Source organism: Podarcis pityusensis (assembly GCF_964106645.2).
Source record: "Podarcis pityusensis genome assembly, chromosome: 1".
Taxonomy (NCBI): Eukaryota; Metazoa; Chordata; class Lepidosauria; order Squamata; family Lacertidae; genus Podarcis; species Podarcis pityusensis.
Window position 1 is genome coordinate 111,608,518 of NC_138028.1, and position 20,004 is coordinate 111,628,521.

At 42.1% G+C, this 20,004-nt stretch overlaps 1 protein-coding gene and 1 long non-coding RNA gene across 8 annotated transcripts in view; one reads left to right on the plus strand and one right to left on the minus strand.

Annotated features, from left to right (window-relative positions):
* Window positions 1–20,004, plus strand: part of B3GALT1 (beta-1,3-galactosyltransferase 1) — a 332,737-nt gene that overhangs the window by 270,895 nt on the left and 41,838 nt on the right. The window lies entirely within an intron of this gene.
* LOC308458854 overlaps window positions 1–20,004 on the minus strand; it is a 31,111-nt gene that overhangs the window by 9,690 nt on the left and 1,417 nt on the right. Inside the window, exons 2-3 of one of the 2 annotated variants that reach the window (XR_013977736.1) lie at window positions 16,776–16,821; window positions 15,738–16,131 (exon numbers count right to left, since the gene is read on the minus strand). The exons of the other annotated variant lie outside the window; for it this stretch is intronic. This is a non-coding gene — a long non-coding RNA (uncharacterized lncRNA). Of the gene's footprint in view, window positions 1–15,737; window positions 16,132–16,775; window positions 16,822–20,004 lie in introns of those variants that run through there. 2 annotated transcript variants of the gene reach the window in all.

Consider the following 20,004-nt stretch of genomic DNA (forward strand, 5'->3'; position numbering starts at 1 on the left):
TTCCATAAATAATAAAGAGCTGTTCTGTCTTATTTCATAACTTATGCAGAAGACTGAATAACGTGTCACGGGGAGTTACAAATGCATCATGTCTTAATTTGCAGCTGTCTCACTTGGAAACCTGTGTGAGCTGCACAACAGATATCTTAAGAGAACAGCGAGATAATCTGCTAGTCCACAACTGTGCAAATATGTTCCATGAGTTCCTATAAGACTTTAAGGAATGTGACTGTCTTCAGCCTTGTAGCATAGCACTCAGCGCAAATGTCTCTGGTATGTAGTGGCTTTCCTCTATTTCTGGTGTCCTACCATGAGGTCTGTTGCTTCAGTAGCCAAAATGGCACAATGCACATACAGCAGGAAGATATCAGCAGGCTTGAGGTATACGCTTGTACTACGAAAAAGGGGGAGGAAGCCCCCAAACCAGCCCAGTGAAGTTATAGTATCACAACATGCTAAGAATTGACAGGCGGTTTTACAACTGCACGTTAAAGTGAGCATAAAGATTATCAACAGGCCAAGTAACAGTATTCAATAGCTTCCCATCCAAAATAGCCCCAACGCCGATGGCATTAGAGTAACCTAAAAGGGAAGCGGGTGGCGCTGTGGTCTAAACCACTGAGCCTCTTGGGCTTGGAGATTGGAAGGTTGGCGGTTCGAATCCCCACGACGGAGTGAGCTCCCGTCGCTCTGTCCCAGCTCCCGCTAACTTAGCAGTTCGAAAGCATGCCAGTGCAAGTAGATAAATATGTACTGCTGGCTGCATGACCCAGAAAGCTGTCTGTGGACAATCGCCGGCTCCCTCAGCCTGAAAGCAAGATGAGCGCCATAACCCCATAGTTGGCTTTGACTGGACTTAACCGTCCAGGGGACCTTTACCTTAACCCTCAAAATGCCCCCCACCCAACACTTCTTCTGGAGGCAGTTCCCTAAGGAAGACTGCAAGGACCAGAAATCAAGGGCTGGAGACCAAGTAGAAGCAGCCACCAGAACTAGGCAACTCAACCATAGGCGAACTATACCTCCCCTCCTTCAAAGTGAATGGGACATTCCACAGTTAGAAAAGTTCAGATTTGCGCATTGCGGCATCTGCTAAGCTTTGAACGGGGCTGCATAACTCTTCTTTTCTTTTTCTTAAAGGCAGAACTTTGGGTCGTGACATCTTTATGCCTTCTTCCCTCTCTTCCCCCCACACAACGTCAACTTTCACTTCTCACATCTGAAAGTTGTTCTTGAAACATGGCTCTAGTTCTCTTGTGTTTAATACCAGCTTGGTTCAATTATTTCTCAGCTTTATTACCACAAAGTAAACTGAAGTCTTGCAGTGAACATAATGAATTCATACTCTATTCAAACAAATCCAATTTAACGTAACATTTAAAGAACAGCTTTATTTGGAATATTTATAATGCATACGCTGAACATCCTTATTTTCTTCCACAAAGGCAAGGGGGGGGGACTGTTCTTCCAGCAGCTAACTGCTATATTTCAGATGAGAAATAGGCTTTAGCTGTTAATTTCTTTCTAGTACTTTGCATATCATTATTATTCAGTAACAATAGTGCCTGAACAGTTCGGCTTCAACTCCTAAGTACTGTGGGGGCAGACGGTGGCTTTTGCCTGACTTACATTATTATTTTGCTATTGTTTTATATGTTGACTTGAGAAATGCATCCAAAATAATTGTCCAACTTTCAGTATTATTACTATTACCATTATTTATTACATTTCTTGCCAGCCGTTCACTTTGAGGTTCAAGGGCGTGCAACAATTTCAAAATACAATATTAAAAAAAGTTAAAACAGATTGTAATCAAGGGAATGGGGTGGGTCCTAAATATATTTATCAGGTGTCAAAGGCCAGGATAGCAAGATACATTTTCAGCACATGTCAAAAAAAGCTGTTCAACCTTTTTTTACAAATATGCACAAAAAAACTGATTTTTCAATTAACTTATCTAAGATCCAGGGCAAACCGCTGCCTTTCAGAAATCCCCCCTCATCAATTCTGCCTTTGAAATACCGGTAATGACTGGGGGAAATCTGGACGTATGGCCGTCCTAAGTAATGTAAGTGCCTGGCACACCTTTGTAGAAATGGAACTCTAGAAGTTATCACAAATAATTCCCTCTCCCAAGCTGCCACCACCACTCCAAACTCGTGAATGCATTGGAATTCAAATGGCAAAACAATAAAATACAATATAAGAAATAAAAGAAGCAGTCAAACGACAATTGAAAATCAGTATGTCTATTTAATGCAGACACGAGCCACGGTTTGGGAACCCCTTGTTTTAGCAAATAGGATTAATTGTAAATTTAATCACAATTCTTGTGAGCGCTGAAAGTGTGATGGGATGCTAAAGTTCCCTCTCCCTCCTCTCTGCCCAATTAGAAACAGGTCTTTTTGAATGGGCTGCACAAAACTTCCCACATGACACCAGATTGTATCCTTGCAACAATTGGTGGGAAGGTACCGTATTTTTTGCTCTATAAGACTCACTTTTTCCTTCCTAAAAAGTAAGGGGAAATGTGTGTGCGTCTTATGGAGCGAATGCAGGCTGCGCAGCTATCCCAGAAGCCAGAACAGCAAGAGGGATTGCTGCTTTCACTGCGCAGCGATCCCTCTTGCTGTTCTGGCTTCTGAGATTCAGAATATTTTTTTTCTTGTTTTCCTCCTCCAAAAACTAGGTGCGTCTTTTGGTCTGGTGCGTCTTATAGAGCGAAAAATACGGTAACTCTTTCCCGCTGAAAAGCAAGTTTGCAGTGGCACTGGGGCACCATCTTGCCACACAGATCTGCACTCATATGGTTCCACATCAAGCAGTCACCTTTGTGGCAGAATGTATATGTAGATTGAGCCTGAGAATAGTTCAGTTGTGGGATAAGTTTCCAGGCAGAGCTGGCCCTACCATTAGGTGGAGTCAGGCAACTGCCTCAGGTGGCTAATCCTGGACCTCAGGTGTGGTAGAAGCAGCCAGCATTGATGTCCAACTATCTTCTGTATGTGGGATTTTGTGGAAGAGTGCCATCTTGTCCTTTGCCTCAGGCAGCAAACCTCTTGGACCTTCACTGGTTCAAGGAGAATTTTCCCAAAGCCTTTCAAGGGACTGTTAATTATGTGCTTGGTTTGGAAATGAAATTCCAAATAAGAAACACAAATAAAAACTGTCATTTTATATACATACCAGTGACTGGCTTAATTTCTCCTTATCCAAGGACACACAATTGATCATAACATAATAGCTAGGAGCTAATATTGATTAATGATTACACACACAAACACATTCACAGACTCATTATTCAAAGCATTCATATTTCAGTAGGACTCATCAGACATAAGCTCTCTCAGGACCAAGACACAAACATCTAGGAAATTATTTACCGACAGAACTTATCCATATGTACCAGGGGATCCAATTCTGCTCTCATTATACTACTGGGAATTATATACTTGCATGTGAAATCAATTATATTCTAATCCCCAAATCTTTCTCTTGATGGTAATGGGCTGATTTAGATGAAATGTGCTTCAGTGTGGATTGCGAGGAAGTGAGACTTGTTTGGCACTGCATGAAAGCTCTGTGATGCAGCAATTATGTGTTGCTTTTTTTCTATGTGCTTTTAGTAACCAACTTTTGCAAAACTTTGCACTCACATCCTGATGTGATGAGACACTGAGACAACAGAGTAAATTTGGAAATTGGTGCACAGTAGGCAAAGAACTCACAAACCACAATTCACCAGATTCACTTGGATGAATTTCTTTCTTTTTTCAATTTAAAAATCATTTTATCCACACAGCATTTTGTTATTTAAAACTTGACTCATGTTAGAATTATGCACAAGAATTATCGGAATCACATGGGATCCTTTATAAAACAATATAAAAAGTAAAACGCACAATCCTTTTGGATACTGCCAGCGAGTATTCTTGCTAAGATTTACACTGCAAGAAGTTGGGCATGACATAGACGCACAAAGTGCTGCATAAAGTTTTTGAAGCATGCATTTATCTCCAACTTGGATGAATTTCTACATAGAAAACAGGGACAGAAGAAGCTGCCAGAAGAAGAGTGAGACCATTTTCTACCCTGACTAGGAGGGGCGACTCTCCATGATTTCAGATAGGAAACATTCCCAGCTGTATTTGATGATGCTGGGATCTAATATAGGACCTTCTGCATTTGGAGCAAATCGTCTACCCTTCTTCAGAGAAAAGAATGTTGGCTTACAGGGAAGGGATAAGAAAAACAGCCAGAAGCAATTTGAATTTTCACAGTATGGGAAAGAGCTGTGAGTTTAGGTTAGCTACAAGCAGTCTTCAGACTTGTGAATGGTCCAGATTATTGCCTTGAGAATCTGATGTAGGATTGGTGGTTGTGCTGTATGCTGTAGGATTCTGTTTGCTTGCACTATTCCCTGCTTGTCTCTTTGTAAATACAGTGGTACCTCAGGTTACAGACGCTTTAGGTTACAGGTGCTTCAGGTTACAGACTCCGCTAACAGAGAAACAGTACCTCGGGTTAAGAACTTTGCTTCAGGATGAGAACAGAAATTGTGCTCCGTTGGCGCGGCGGCAGCAGGAGGCCCCATTAGCTAAAGTGGTACCTCAGGTTAAGAACAGTTTCAGGTTAAGAACGGAACAAATTAAGTTCTTAACCCGAGGTACCACTGTAATCAAACGTTATAAAGATACCATGAGTTTGTTCTCTGAGCCAAAGGGATATTTAACCTATTGGCGCTGTTGTAGGGCTTCTGTTTCTTTGAAGAATGGGGAGTATGTAGTGTTCATCTAAACTTGAAGAAAAAAATAATGCTAATTGAAATTGGAAATTTGTTAAAATAGCAAATGATTGCAAAATGGCATGAGTTCACATATGTAAACCTCCTTAAATTCAATGGGACCTCCCCTCTAGTAAGTACATTTAGGGATTGCAGCCTTAGAACTGCAGGCTGTGGCAGTTGTGTTAATAGCAAACACCCAAAGGCTGGATGCATTTTGGATTAATCACATCAAGTTATGAGAACATAATGTATGATGTAGGGAAAGTATCTCAAAATGAACATTTTCTCTCTTTTCAGAAGATAAAGCATATATATTCAACCATATAATTAGTCAATTAATGTTTGTAAAAGCTTTCCAGTCTTAGAAGACATCTTACTTGGGGGAAAAAATAGTAGGATTTTTATTTTTTTATTTTTTTGTGATGGTGGATTTCCAACAAAGGACTGGCATATCTGGCTGCAGAACTCCTACAGTTACTAGTCAAGTGGGATATACGGTAATCCTGTCAATGCAAAGAAGGACGTTGCAAACTACATTTGCAGCCAAAAGTGCACTGGGAGCTGAAAGCTAAGCTCAGAACAGCCTGCAGTCATGTTGTGCTGGGCTAGAATTTAGTTGTCTTCTGATACTACCTTCTGTGGATTGGACTATGTGAAGCAGAGCCTTCCCTATGCAGCCCCAATGCTTTGGATTAACCTCTGACAAGAAACAGTCCTGCAGCCATTTCAAAGCAAGTTAAGACCTTTCTCTCCGCCCCCCCCCTTTCCCCCTTTTACCATGGAGTCACTGGTCTTCCCCCCCCCCCTGCCGCTTCTACATGCAGCTACTGGTTTATACATGTGCTTATGTCATCTTAAATGCTGTCACAGGTTAGTCAGTGCTTTGTGATTTCTTTGAAAAGTGGGGTGAATTTTTAAAAAAATTCTTCTAAATGTAAAATACATGAATAAACCAGTCACTTTCAGAAGTTGCACGAACCTAAAGAAAGAAAGAGAAAGAGAAAAACGAAAAGGCAGTACTCGTAAAGTTTTGTACCTACATTCTCTCAGCCCCACTCACCTCACAGAGTGTTTGTTGTGGGGGAGGAAGGGAAAGGAGAATGTTAGCCGCTTTGAGACTCCTTAAAGGGAGTGAAAGGCGGGATATCAAATCCAAACTCTTCTTCTTCTTCTTCTTCTTCTTCTTCTTCTACTTGATATATAAAGCCAAATAAGACTAAGTTTTGCTTCTTTTTTCCATATATCCCTGGTGATGCTCACACAGCTCTGCTCTCAGAAGCATCCTCTTCCCACCATCCTTGACGCAGTGTAAAAATGTCTCCACTTTAAATAATTCACCCAGTAAAGTTTATTGTAGGCAGTGTTTTGCCCCACCTCACATTACAGTTTTATGCCTGCTGAGAAACTGGCCTTCTAGAAATATCCCCAGTTTACTTCAACAAGGAATGTGGAAAGTCAGTGACCCTTAGCAATGTTTTGCCTCTCATCCCTTCTCTTTGAAGAAAAAAAATAATCAGTTCGGCTCTGCTTTCTCTCACTGCCTGTTTTTCGGGTTTTTTTGTTTTGTTTGGGGGGTATGTGTGTGTTTGTGTGGTGTGTGTGTGTGTGTGTGTGTGTGTGTGTGTGTTGTTCTAGGAGATAAACACCTTTTGCTAGCTACAAATTTCAAACCATTTACTCTGGCTTAATCCCTTCAAGGTCAATGGGATTACTGCCGTGTAAACACTTTGAGAAAGGGGGGGTCACTATCTGTTTATTGTGTGGAGAATAAAGCTGTAATTAAACAGTAGCCATTACAGATAACAGCAGTGTAAAATGGCATTAGTCCCCAAATTGGTTTGTGAGTGAGAACTCAGAATTATTATTATTTTTTTAAAAGTCTGGTTCTGTGGCATTTTACAGAACTGTAGGGTCTTGAAAGGAGGACATTTATGTTCCATCCAATTCTGATACACAGGAACAAAGTAAAATGTGGAATCCTATCTGAGATCATATAGAAACAACCCTCTTTTCCATCTGTCTGGTTTGCTTCCTTAGGTATAAAGTTTCTCAAACATTTTAATCTTGGGCATGTCAACACGAAAGCAGGCTAGTCGATCAATGGAAGTCTTTCTCCAATAGCTCACAATAAACAGGAGCATTTCCTGTGTTATACAGTGGTACCTCGGGTTACATACGCTTCAGGTTACACACTCCGCTAACCTAGAAATAGTGCTTCAGGTTAAGAACTTTGCTTCAGGATGAGAACAGAAATCAGGCTCCGGCGGGGCAGCAGCAGCAGAAGGCCCCATTAGCTAAAGTGGTGCTTCAGGTTAAGAACAATTTCAGGTTAAGTACGGACCTCCGGAACGAATTAAGTACTTCACCCGAGGTACCACTGTATTCCTAGTTTATGCCATTCAGGTGGTTGGGTGAGTGTCTGTCTGTCTATCTGTCTGTCTGTCTTTCTACCTACCTACCATGAGCTCTGCAGTGCTCTCAGGACTATTCTTGGTTCAACCCACTTCCCATTCTTTCTTCATGTTGCAGAACCCTCTGGGATGGCGTGATATATGGTGCAAGGAGACTTTGCTGAAAATGAAGAGCCCCTTTTGCACCTGGAAGTCTTTTTTGCTCAGGAACTTTTGGTTCAAGATATGCTAAGTGTTCTTTTACTTAGTTCACCTGCCTCACCAACCCTGCCTTCCTGGCAACTCAAACACACCCCTGCTTGCCAGAACCTTCCTTTAATACCTGGCCAACTAAGTCCAGTTGAACTCAACAGAACATGCACAGGACTGGGTTGTTAGAATTCCACATGCAAATGTTGTGGTTGACCAGCTGAACATAAGGACATTTTGATGGGAGCATAGGAAGCTGAGTCAGACTACTGGTCCATTTAGCTCAGGATTTTCTACATTGACTGGAAGAAGCTCCCCAGGGTTTTCTGACAGGAGTCTTGCTCAGCCCTGCCCGGACAAGCAAGGGGTTCACCCCAGGACCTTCTGCCCCCCATAGCAAATGCACTAGCACTGAGCTACAGCTGTTCCACATCTTCATTATAAAGGGGAGTGTAAAGTTTCTTGTAGCACTCCATGTAGAACAGCATAAAAAGAATGAATTGCATGCAAGATTGCTATGGCAGATGGATATTTTGCTTCGTGGTGCATCATTTCTCCTTCATTACAATAGTCCAGTTTTTAAAGTCCTGGAATCTTCAATTATGCTTTGCCATAGATATTTATGTGGCCTCTTTACCAGGTCACTGAAGTATTGTGTGTGCTTATGAAGATTCTTAAGGATTTCAAACTACATGGTGTAGTGGTTAAGAGCGGTAGTCTCGTAATCTGGTGAACCGGGTTCGCTTCCCCGCTCCTCCACATGCAGCTGCTGGGTGACCTTGGGCTAGTCACACTTCTCTGAAGTCTCCCAGCCCCACTCACCTCACAGAGTGTTTGTTGTGGGGGAGAAAGGGAAAGGAGAATGTTAGCCGCTTTGTGACTCCTTCGGGTAGTGATAAAGCAGGATATCAAATCCAAACTCTTCTTCTTCTTTATGTGTCTGAGTTTGGGACTCAAATGGTGATTGGCAGTAAGTGATGCCCACATTTGGATCACACGACAAAAAGGCATACAAGACTTGGAACTCAAGACAACTATTCCCTTGCTTCCGTCTTAAGTGTACATCCATCCCTTTGGTAGCCAGTAGCAAACTGATCGTCTTGACCTTTACTCGGAAGTGTAGCTCATCCTGATTCTTCAGCAGCAGTGAAACTCTAGATGCTTAGTTTCTGGGAGTCCAGTTCCCACAGCAGAGGAGTTGAATAAATAAATGTGAGATTATACTCCTTCAGCTCAGATTCTCACTGAAAAACTGTAGGCAGTATTTTCTGAGCAGTATGTATTGATCTAAAATTATTCATCATTGCAATTAAGGAACAAAATGAAATATTTCAGCCATGAAATGCATAACAGAGAAAGATTCCAACATATAACTTAACAAATGGTTCCCATTTCAGCTGAAAATCATTACTCATTATCCTCCTTAGCCTAACAAAATAGTTAATTTGAACATTTCAGCCACAAACCAAAGACATGACAAAAACATTTGGGGGTTTTTCTTACCCACTCTATTCAAACCAGAACAGAGAATTCTTACCCAACTCTATTCAAACCAGAATTAATAGATTTAGTACCAATTCCAAACCTCTTTTATATTCCAGTTCTATAGCCAAGTGGTCCATTCATAATAACCAGTCCATTATATCTAGGATCATTTTTGGACATTTTCTTAAAAAATAACAAAAAAACCCTCTGTATTTTAAGATATGACCACCAACTGAAATAATCCACATTTCTTGTCCCACAGTTCCAGTAACAGATATTTGCGTTACTGATTCACCCCAACCTTCCAGGGGCTAGGAATCATCTAAGCCAAGCCTTGGAAAAACTATCCTTAAAAACTGTTGCATAAAAATGCTTTTCAAACCATCTGTTCAAAATCTTACATTCACACAGAGCTGGAAACAAGGAAGAAAAGCCCAAGGTGTCACTTTTATATATTATCATCATCTCACCCTTTCGTATTTCCCAGGGTGGTTTTCTTATTAAAGTAAGAAAACAAGCATATCACAGCAAAAATTACATACACATTAAAATACCCAAAGCAGTATAAAGCATGTCAGCACCATGATAAATCCAATTCAGATGCTATCTTAAAAGGCCCAGGGAAATAAAATGGTCTTTGCATGGCACTTACAAGATGATAGGCAGGAAGAAAGCATCTCTGGGGGAAGTGTGCCAAAGGGAGATTGCAACAACTGAAAAGGTCCTCTCTCCAGTCCCCATCCATCTAACCTCAGAAGGCAGAGATATACCCAGCTAAAAGGTCTCCAAAGACTAACTCAGTGTACAGGAAGGTTTGTGTGGGAGAAGGTGGCCCTGTTGGTGATACAGAATGTCCTCAAACATTCTAACTTCAAAAGGGAACTGGTCTATCATTTGCTGAAAATACAACAGAAAATAATTTTATTGTTCCACCCTGCAAGGGAGGAATCATGTAGGGACTAAGTGCAAGGGTGCTGTATACTGAAGAAGGGTCGATAACAGGGGCAATTTGAGAAGCAGGGATGTCAGGTAGATGGGGCTGAGGAAAAACTTTATACAGGGCCAAGGCACTAAAGGAACAGTATATACTCAGTAGGACCTGATGAAGGCAGGAGATGAAAGCTGTTCAAATATTGGTTCAGATTCAAAATAACTACCTAAATCTTTGGAGGCAGCCTCCTAGCATATGTACATAATCAAAATATTTGCCTATGTTTATCAGTTGTATTTCATTAATAGTCAGTAGCACTTGTAAGAATGGGGTTCTGGCACAGTATGGGCTGCAAGAAAGAAAAAAATTAGGGCGGAAAGAAATGCATTTCAAAGAAGCAATCTTTTAAGAGAGTATGTGACGGTGGGAGGTTGAGAGTTAATGCAGGGTTTTATTATACATGTACATTGTAAAGAGAGGGAGAGAAAGTACATCTAGGAGTGGTAAAATTCATTGCATTCGGGTAGAGAGAGAAAACAGAAAATAATAGATCTAGTCTGATTAAAAATACTCATAGTCATATATCATGAGCCACATTTCAGGATCAAGGAGGAATGTGTTTTAGAGTTTCAGAGGAGAAATATCTCCCAAAGAATAAACATACATTAACTCAGATTTGCAGCTGTTGTCTCTCTCCTCTTCCCCCCCCCCCAACCCCCACCAACCGCTCCAGTAGCAATGGCATTATTCAGACCAAAGGAGGCAAACTAGACAATTCATTTTATGAGACAGGAAGACAGAGTGCGAGAGGGATGGGAACAGCTAGCAGGGCTCTGGTATTTTTGTATTGTGAGCAGTGGACCTAGAATGAATAAGGCAGCTCAAATAACACAGCAACATCATATATCCACGTCCAGGTTTTTTTCAGTGCGGAATTAGTTGCATCCCACAGGCTCTTTTGAACTTCAGGTTTTGTTTAACAGCGAACACCCAGATAAAAAAAAGCAATGGATCAATAATTCACACATGCCATTGGCTCCCATTCAATTCCTCTTGACCATGCACAGATGCACAATTGTACAGAGAACAGCGTTATCAGCAGGGGCAGGTATTAATTGCTCCAGGGATGGGCAAGGATGAAGTGCCGCCATTGATTCCAGAGCAGAGACAATGATGTCATCCCTGCGCGTGCTCGTTGCCAGACCCCTGCATGCCAAATCTGTGTGTGTGTGTGTCTGTGTTATGTGTTTATAGAGTAAATTCATCAAATAAACTCATCAGAGGGATAAGTAGCTTGGTTCAGGGTCAAAGTGCCATAATAAAGCATGTTTATTATGAACAACCAAACTGTCACTAATTAGTGAGCAACGTAGCCAATGAACACGCTGGGATGGAAAGCCAAATAGTTTATTTAGTCATGGCAGAAGGCACAGATTACAGGCCCTCCAAGTATCCCTGTTTTCCAGGGACATCCCAGATTTACAGAAACCATCCCAGTTTTTTATTTGATCCTGGAATGTCCTGCTTTTCCTTAGGGTGTCCCTGTTTTCATCAGATAAATGTTGGGAATGGAACAAGTCCCCTTTTTCATCGGAGAAATGTTGGAGGTATGGAGTTATATGAACCCCAAGCCAAGGAGATGAGTAACCATACAACGTTTAGAAGACATCTGTATAGTTTTACTATTTTTTTATATGTGTTAGAAGCCCACCCAGAGTGCCTGGGGCAACCCAGTCAGATGAGCGGGGTATAAATAATAAAATTATTATTATTATTATTATCATCATCATCATCATCATCGGAGAAATGTTGAAGGGTATGAGATTAAGTTAATACCCAAAGAATTTGCATGACTCAAAGGAGCGCATGACTGTCCCAAAACATTTACATGTTAACAACCCAAGATCATAGGCATGCTTTTCTAAAGTCAAGGAGGCAGACATGGATAGCAAAGGAGAAACCTTGTGGTCAGTCCTCTGTGAGACTTGAGTGGCTTAGTTCCTCAAAAAGCAGGTTCTAGCAGGTTCAGTGGTTGTTTCTGTCACTCCCCCCTCCCTCCTGGACATTGCCTTTTCAATAATGGCATCATGTGGCATGCCTTTTAGGCTGGAGCAGCAATTTACCTGCCACCCCACCTTCCCCCTTGTTGGCATGAGCAGCAAGGCCTTTGAGCAGGATGTGGCCTTTCATCTCCAGGTAATGACTAGGTTTTGGGTTGCACAGGATCCCTAATCAAAGTAGGCCAGATATGTAAATTGGTGTTTCCAAGACTAGACACCACCCCCCCAAAAAAAATAATCCACAAGTTTAAAGCTGCAATCCTGTATCACTTACCTGGGAGTAAGCCCCATTGAGTACACTGAGAGTTAAGACATCTCAGTAAACATAGGATAGGGGGTGAATATTAGATAGAGACAAACTAGTAGGTTTCAAGCTTATCACAGTTAAGATTAGCTGTTGTGTTGTGGCCAATATGTGTTTCTGTTTTATACCCACAATTACTGTAACTGGAATCGAGGAACAGCGTCATGTTGCTAACCCTCCAAATGGAAAGGGCATGGATTGATCTTCGTGGGCCTTTGCTTCCCATGGAAGCAAGCTTAGCACATCACTCTCTCCTCAATGGGCTGAGCGAATGAGCCCTTGGAGTGTTTACAGATTCAAGTGCAAGGTTAGCAGGGCAAGAGAAGAATTAAAAGAGCTATGCCAGCCTATCTGGTCTCCCCACTGTGCATTTAAAAGATTTTAATATTACAGTGGAAAGGATGTTATGGATTAAAAATGTAACTAACTGGCTCGGGACAGGGAATTGTGTTAGGTAGTTACTCTGAAAGTTCCCACCACCTCACCCCAAACAGAAAAGGAATTCATTGCTGATGATACTGCTTATGTGACCTGGAATTTAAAAGCAAAAAAATAAGCAGCAAGACTGATGCATTAGCTTGCAGACAAAATCAATTATCCAGGTTTTGGATAAGTATCTTGATCTCAGGGGCTTGCAGTATCCATCAGAAAAGTTTATGAGACTATCCTGAAAGTTTCTAAACAGTTTCTTTTCTGTGAGCTAAACTGCATCTGGAAAGAATGATGCATTTGGTTTGCTTTCCAACTAAACAAGAGCACAGGTTTATGGTTAAGAAATAAGATGTCTTTTCTCCCAAATATATTGGCTTTTCCCATAAGCTGTTCAAGCGTAGCCGAGTGTAATGTGAACATGATAAAAGGGGTCATGCCCCTTGATCCTTCCGCCAACATTTATGACAACTAGGGGGGGACTTTAGCCTTCCAGATGTTTTGCTGAACTACAGTTCCTGCCAAGGCCCAGTAAGCATGGTCAGTGGCCAGGGATTGGTGAGAGTTGTAGACCTGCAACATCTGGATGTCCCCCACATCTGCTTTATGAGTTGAAGGCCTATAAATTGCACAGAACTTGTACGCGTGCGCTCCCAGGAAAGATTGGGAGAGGGGAAATGTTGCGCGAGCACCAGCAAGAACACTCTTATCTCAAGAGTCATTGGTGGGGTGTTGGCTTCTGTCTCCCACACCACAGATTTATGGCAATACAGCCTCTTCTCCCAGTTGACTTGCCCAGGGAAAGAAATGGAGATAGAAAAAAGACGGGGGATCCCTTTGGAAGACAAATGCTGTTCTTTTTTACAAGGGGAAAAAAGTGGACATTTGCATAGGTAAGGGGGAAGGGAAGGTTATGGCTCACATCTGATCTAATCATTGTTTGAGATGAGTAGTGTTGCATCTACACTGTGTGTGAGAGAGTTTGTGCATATTCATGTGGCCCTCAGTAATCTTAAAGTGCTGGTTTTTCATTGTTCTGGAAGTAAATGTATCTTTACTACCACTTTGCAGGCATCTAGTACTTGAGCCCTGCATTGCTACCGACATTACATTGCTGTCAATTTACAAACCACCTGACGAGATTACCGTATTTTTCGCCCTATAGGACGCACTGTTTCCCCTCCAAAAATGAAGGGGAAATGTGTGTGCGTCCTATGGGGCGAATGCAGGCTTTCGCTGAAGCCTGGAGAGCGAGGGGGGTCGGTGCGCACCGACCCCTCTCGCTCTCCAGGCTTCAGGAAGCTATCCGCAAGCTGTGGGAGAGCTGCGAGACTTCGCGCAGCTCTCCCACGGCTAGCGGAGAGCTTGCCTGCACCAAGAAGCTTGGGGCGCGCTGAGCTCAGTACGCCCCAGGCTTCGGGCTTCGCGCAGCTCTCCCATGGCTTGCGGATAACAGCCTGTTCTGGGGGCTGGGGTCGGGGGAAGCTCGGGCTTCCCCCACCCCAGCCCTGCACCTGGGGGGGGAAATAATTTTTCCCCCTTTATTTCCCCCCCCCCAAAAAAAAACTAGGTGCGTCCTATGGGCCGGTGCGCCCTATGGGGTGAAAAATACGGTATATCTCTATATTGCAGGGACTGGGCCACAGCTAAGAGTCGATGGGGCACTTTTTGCTGGTCTCCCATGCTCCCATATTCCATTGCATAGAGTAGATTGGAGTGAAATACGTCTTCTTTTGCAGCTCAGTTTCTTAACCACTGTGCTACCACCAGCCATCTATTAGAACCATAAATACTGAGGGGGGAAGTCACACTGATTCATTATTACCATATATTGTGGGAATGCTTGGTCATCAAAAAATACTGGTTGGAAGCCAACTCCTAGGGGCCAAGATCCCTTCAGCCCCACCAATAAAATATTTGAGTGGGCCAACACACATACACACCCAAGTTGATGGGTATTGCCATTCAAATGATGTGTGTGCCACATCTTGTAATCACTTATGTGGGGCGGGGCTTACCTGCCACTCCCAATATTTTATTCAAGTTGACACCCCTGGAAGGTGACAACTTTTGCTATCTTACATCATGTAGGTAGGTCCCTTTAAGTCCGTTGACTGGTTGGCTGGCATTGCTAAAGGAAACACTCAAGCGTAAGCAACAGTGTAAGTAACAGGATTTCATAGTCAATTTAATCATTGTAGCAAGGGTGGAACTAGCACACAACTGGAAAAAATAAAGGACTTCAGACAGGTTAGAATGAATTTGGAAAGTGCTGACGGGTTGAAATGAATTTGGAATGCATTGATTATAATTATGCATGCACATTTGATAAGGTTTAGGGAAGAAAATGAGGAAACTAAGAAGGCTAATATTAGGCTAGAATCCACTGGTATCACATTGGGCTATAAAGTATCACCTAATGCATCAAGGGAAATCTTGACTTTCTGAGTTACTGTTTCGTATTTTTTTCATTTCATTTTTAATTTGTATGCCAGCTTTATACAGTGGTACCTCAGGTTAAGAACTTAATTTGTTCTGGAGGTCCATTCTTAACCTGAAACTGTTCTTAACCTGAGGTACCTCTTTAGCTAATGGAGCCTCGTGCTGCCACCGCGTGATTTCTGTTCTCATCCTGAAGCAAAGTTCTTAACCCGAGGTACTATTTCTGGGTTAGCAGAGTCTGTAACCTGAAGCGTCTGTAACCTGAAGTGTCTGTAACCCGAGGTACCACTGTACACTGCTATGTACAAGCCATGGAAACGACAAAATAAACAACAAAGCCCACACATCCTGTAAACATCCATGACTATCAAAATAAACAACTGAAATAAATTACATATTTAATGATCCATTTGAAATATAATATTCGGGGGGGGTCAACTCAAAATATCAGCAAATCATTACTGAACAGAAAATCAGTCCCAGGAATTATAAAAAATCATTAATAAATTATAATCAATAAAAATAACAGCAAAGTCACAATAAATTAATTACTGTAAAGTATGTTTTTTTAAAAAAAATCAACTGAGCAGACGACACAGCTTACAAATTTACAAAATGCACAAACATATATGGTTCCCTAGCCCAGGTTCAATACGTAATCCACAAGCACTTGGCAGTGGGGAGAAGTCAGTCTCAGTACTGAAGTGGCAGCGCTAAAACCCTCAAAATGAAAAGACATCATAAAAGTTGGTCCTGGTTTTATGTATGCTAACGAAATGCAGATGGACATACATTGGCTGTTGGACAGCAAGAGTCCTGGGTCAGGTTTGTTAGCTATAGTGAAGTAGGGAAATGGGGATAGAATCACTTGTTGCCTTTACAAATACAATGCACTGTGCATTTGTGTAACTTCGGAAACATCAACTGCATGCTGTAGTCTGCATGCACTGAACAAAATGCCCTCTGTCAAACTATTCAATGTAGTAATAGGAGAAATGGAATCAGCTGTTCTACCTAGGAGTTGGCTCCATCAAACTCAATTGAGATTGCTTCAGGGTAGACTTGCATAGGGTTGTATGTCACTTTGGGTTGTCCTGGGCAAGAGAAAGTGACTAAATAAATAAATAAATAAGTAAAGGTTTCAAAAACAAAACTCATGGGGTGTTAGGGTAGAACACCAAGTACAAGAATCTCCTACAAAATGTAACATTTTGTTGTCTTCAAACATTTGAATGCTAGAGTTTTGCAGCTCCTGCTGTTGTGATCTTTTAAATTTCTCCCTGCAATTATCTTGTAGTCTTTGAATATTTAACCTTCCACCCACTAATGCAATGACGCTATCATATGGCATTTCTTTGAAAGTATTTCTTTTAGCGCTTTTTGTCAAGTTACTCTATGTATGTATTTATTTTATGTATTTATACCCAGCTTTTTAGAAACTTCCATAAAACGGCTCTATACAGTGGTACCTCGGGTTAAGAATCTAATTCGTTCCGGAGGTCCATTCTTACCTGCAGCACCACTTTAGCTAATGGGGCCTCCTGCTGCCACTGCGCCACTGCCGCACGATTTCTATTTTCATCCTGAAGCAATGTTCTTAACCCAAGGTGCTATTTCTGGGTTAGCGGAGTCTGTAACCTGAAGCGTCTGTAACCTGAAGCGTATGTAACCCGAGGTACCACTGTATATATACACACACACACACACACACACAATTTATTTAACAAAATGTACATACCATGTAATTGATGGCGACAACCTCTAAGGAGTTTACATGGAGCAATCTACAATACTCATTTTAAAAAAATACCAATGAATGCAAATATTAAAAAGAAGTTGATCAAAAAAATTACCAAAAAATAATAATCAGCAGTTTTAAAACAACTGTGTGTATTAAAATAAAACATTGACATGTTAATAAGTTGATCAAAAAAATTACCAAAAAATAATAATCAGCAGTTTTAAAACAACTGTGTGTATTAAAATAAAACATTGACATTGACATGTTAATGTCACATTTCTGGGTAGGCTTGCTGAAACAAAAACAAAAAAAAAATTTAGCGGGCACCGAAATAAATGAATTAATACTGGGAATCTATAGTAATTCTATAGGAAGTGAAAGAGAGGCAATCTGCACCTTCCCACACTGTTCTGATCACATACATTGTACATTTTTATAAATAATAACCAAGAAGGAAGAAGGAAGAAAATAAAGGGCTGGAGTTGTCTTATATAAACTTTACGCATCCGGATAACACATTTTTTCTAGGGCCCGAACATAAATACTCTGGAAACCAAAGATCTCTTAATACTAGTGTAGTTATTTTCCCTGCGAGATTAGTTGGATCATCCCATTCAGCGTGGGAGAATCTGAGATGATACTTGACATGCAAGCCGATTTGGGTGGGGGAAGGGGGAGATTGGAACCATTTATAGATTTAAATGTCAAAACTGTAATCTAAAACGGTTGCTACTTGTGGTACCAGCTCCTGGGGGGCATGGAGGGATAAAGCAGGCATGAAGTCTCTCCTGAGCTGACCCCTAATGACAGATGACTGCTGTGTCGCCATCTGCAGTAACTGTGCAGGCCTTGGATCAGCTTTTTGTTCCCCCAACACAGAACGTGCTACAAGTAATCAAACACATATGGCGCCCAATGCCCACGGCTGCTGCTGCTACCAGGCCAGGGCACTCGAGACAAGCCACATTTTCAGCTGGTATCTGTGAAGACAGTGCCAAGCTTTCAGACATCCTGTGACAGGCTGCTTCCCGGCTGAAAACTGGGCATGAGCTAAAATTTGGGGTTTCATTTTGGGGTGTAATATTGCTTTCTTCTAGGAGGATTACCAGGAATGTGTCTCATCATAGCTAGGCGTGTTTGCATCTCTCAGCCATCGATGGAATGATGTTTTTAAAATGAACACTAAATACCACAAGGGTGTGATCGAAAGTTACATGTGCAAGCTGCACTCTGTCAAAGACACTGCCTGGTTTATTTCATCTTCTCCTGCCGCTGGCTTTCCAGACAACAGTTTCCAGATGTTACCGCTGCAGCATTAAACTAGACGTACCAAAAGGTACCTCGAACAGGCTCAACCAACACATCACCTCTGTGTGACAGACACTGCCCCAAGCTGTGCCACTCGTGAGCCTCACAATTTGGGAAAGCAGCCTGGAGGGCACTGTTTTTTTCCACATGGTTGCCAGGTATGGGGAATCAGCACACCTGTCGTCTCCAAAAGTGCAGCTTGTCTGAAAGCAGCTTTGGCATCAACCAACTTTGCACAGGGATAAAGTTACAGAGTTTAGAACATGGGTAGGGAACTGGATCCAGCCGACAGGACAGATCCTGATCTCCCCCAACTCCATACCCTCCAACATTTCTCCGGTGAAAATAGAGACGTCCTATTCCATAATACAGTCATACCTTGGGTTGAATACCTTTCAGATTGAGCGCTTTCAGGTTGCGCTCCGCGGCGACCCAGAAGTCACGGGACACGTTACTTCTGGGTTTCGCCACTCGCACATGCACAGATGCTCAAAATGACATCAAGCGCATGCGCGGAAGCGGCAAATTGTGACCCGCACACACGCAGATGCACAGTCGCGGGTTGCGTTCGCTTCAGGGTGTGAATGGGGCTCCGGAATGGATCCCGTTCGCATCCTGAGGTACCACTGTAATAATAATAATAGTAATAATTTTATTATTTGTGCCCCGCGCCTCTGACTGGGTTGCCCCAGCCACTCTGGGTAGCTTCCAACATATATAAAAACATTTAAAAATAATTTTAAAAAAAACAAAACCTTTCCCTATACAGGGCTGCTTTCAGGTGTCTTCTAAAGGCTGTATGGTTATTTATCTCCTTAGCTCAGGGGTCACATAACTCCATACCCTCCAACATTTCTCTCATGAAAATAGGGATGTCCTAAGGAAAAGCAGGACATTCCAGGTTCAAATCAGAAACTGCCACAGTGTCTGTAATTCCAGGACTGTCCCTGGAAAATAGGGACACTTGGAGGGTCTGCAACCTGTGTGGGCCAAATTGATAGGTGTCTGGGGCTCCTGACCTGTCAAACACCTGACTTTGACCATGATGTCAAGTGAAGCATTTTGCTTTGCCTGCACAGTTTGAAATCGAGTCACACAGGCCAAGGCACAGGGGTTTGCAGGAGCTGCCAGTGAAACTGGTTGGCAGCATCTGCAAGCCCACTTTTGGCTGTGAGCTTTGTCTTCACCTGCCCCACATGCAATGTCATGCGTGATGTCAGGTGTAGGACAGGGGTGTGCAGCTTGGGGAAAATGGCCTCGTGGGCCAAATTGGGACTCCTGCTGGACCGCCCTCCTCATGCTCAACTCTAATCTCATTCTTTATCCTCTTTCCTTTTTCCTATTATTTTCCAAAAGTTCTCGTTTCCAGCGCTCTTCCATCTGAAGAAGTCAGCCTCAATTTGCTTCTTTTTTCCCCACTTGCCACCCTCCGAGCTTTAATTTGTGCCAGGACTCGCCAGGGCTAGAATCTATTTTCAGTGCCAGGGCTCATCCTTGTAAGGAATTAATGAGGTATTAATTCCCATTAGAACTCTAATTTAAGGGCCATGTACAGGCAAGATTAAAACCACTTCATTTCCCAGAGTTGACTAAGAACAGGTTTATTATACTGATTCAACCATATATTTTCATACACGCAGTGCACATCGCTATTAATTCGTTGAGGATGGGGAACAGGGCAAAAGTTCAAGCTGGATACAAATGAAGTATGGGCTTTAAAGAGGTGTCGAAGGAAAACTCAGCGGCCTGTCCTTCAGGATGTGGAATTTCACCGCAGTGTGGCTGTTTTTGGCCATTTTCTGTGTACAAACTACATTTCGGAGCACTGACTGTTTTTTAATTATGTGGGAGAAAGTGAGATGCTTTTTTAAGAATATACAGTGGTACCTCAGGTTAAGTACTTAATTCGTTCCAGAGG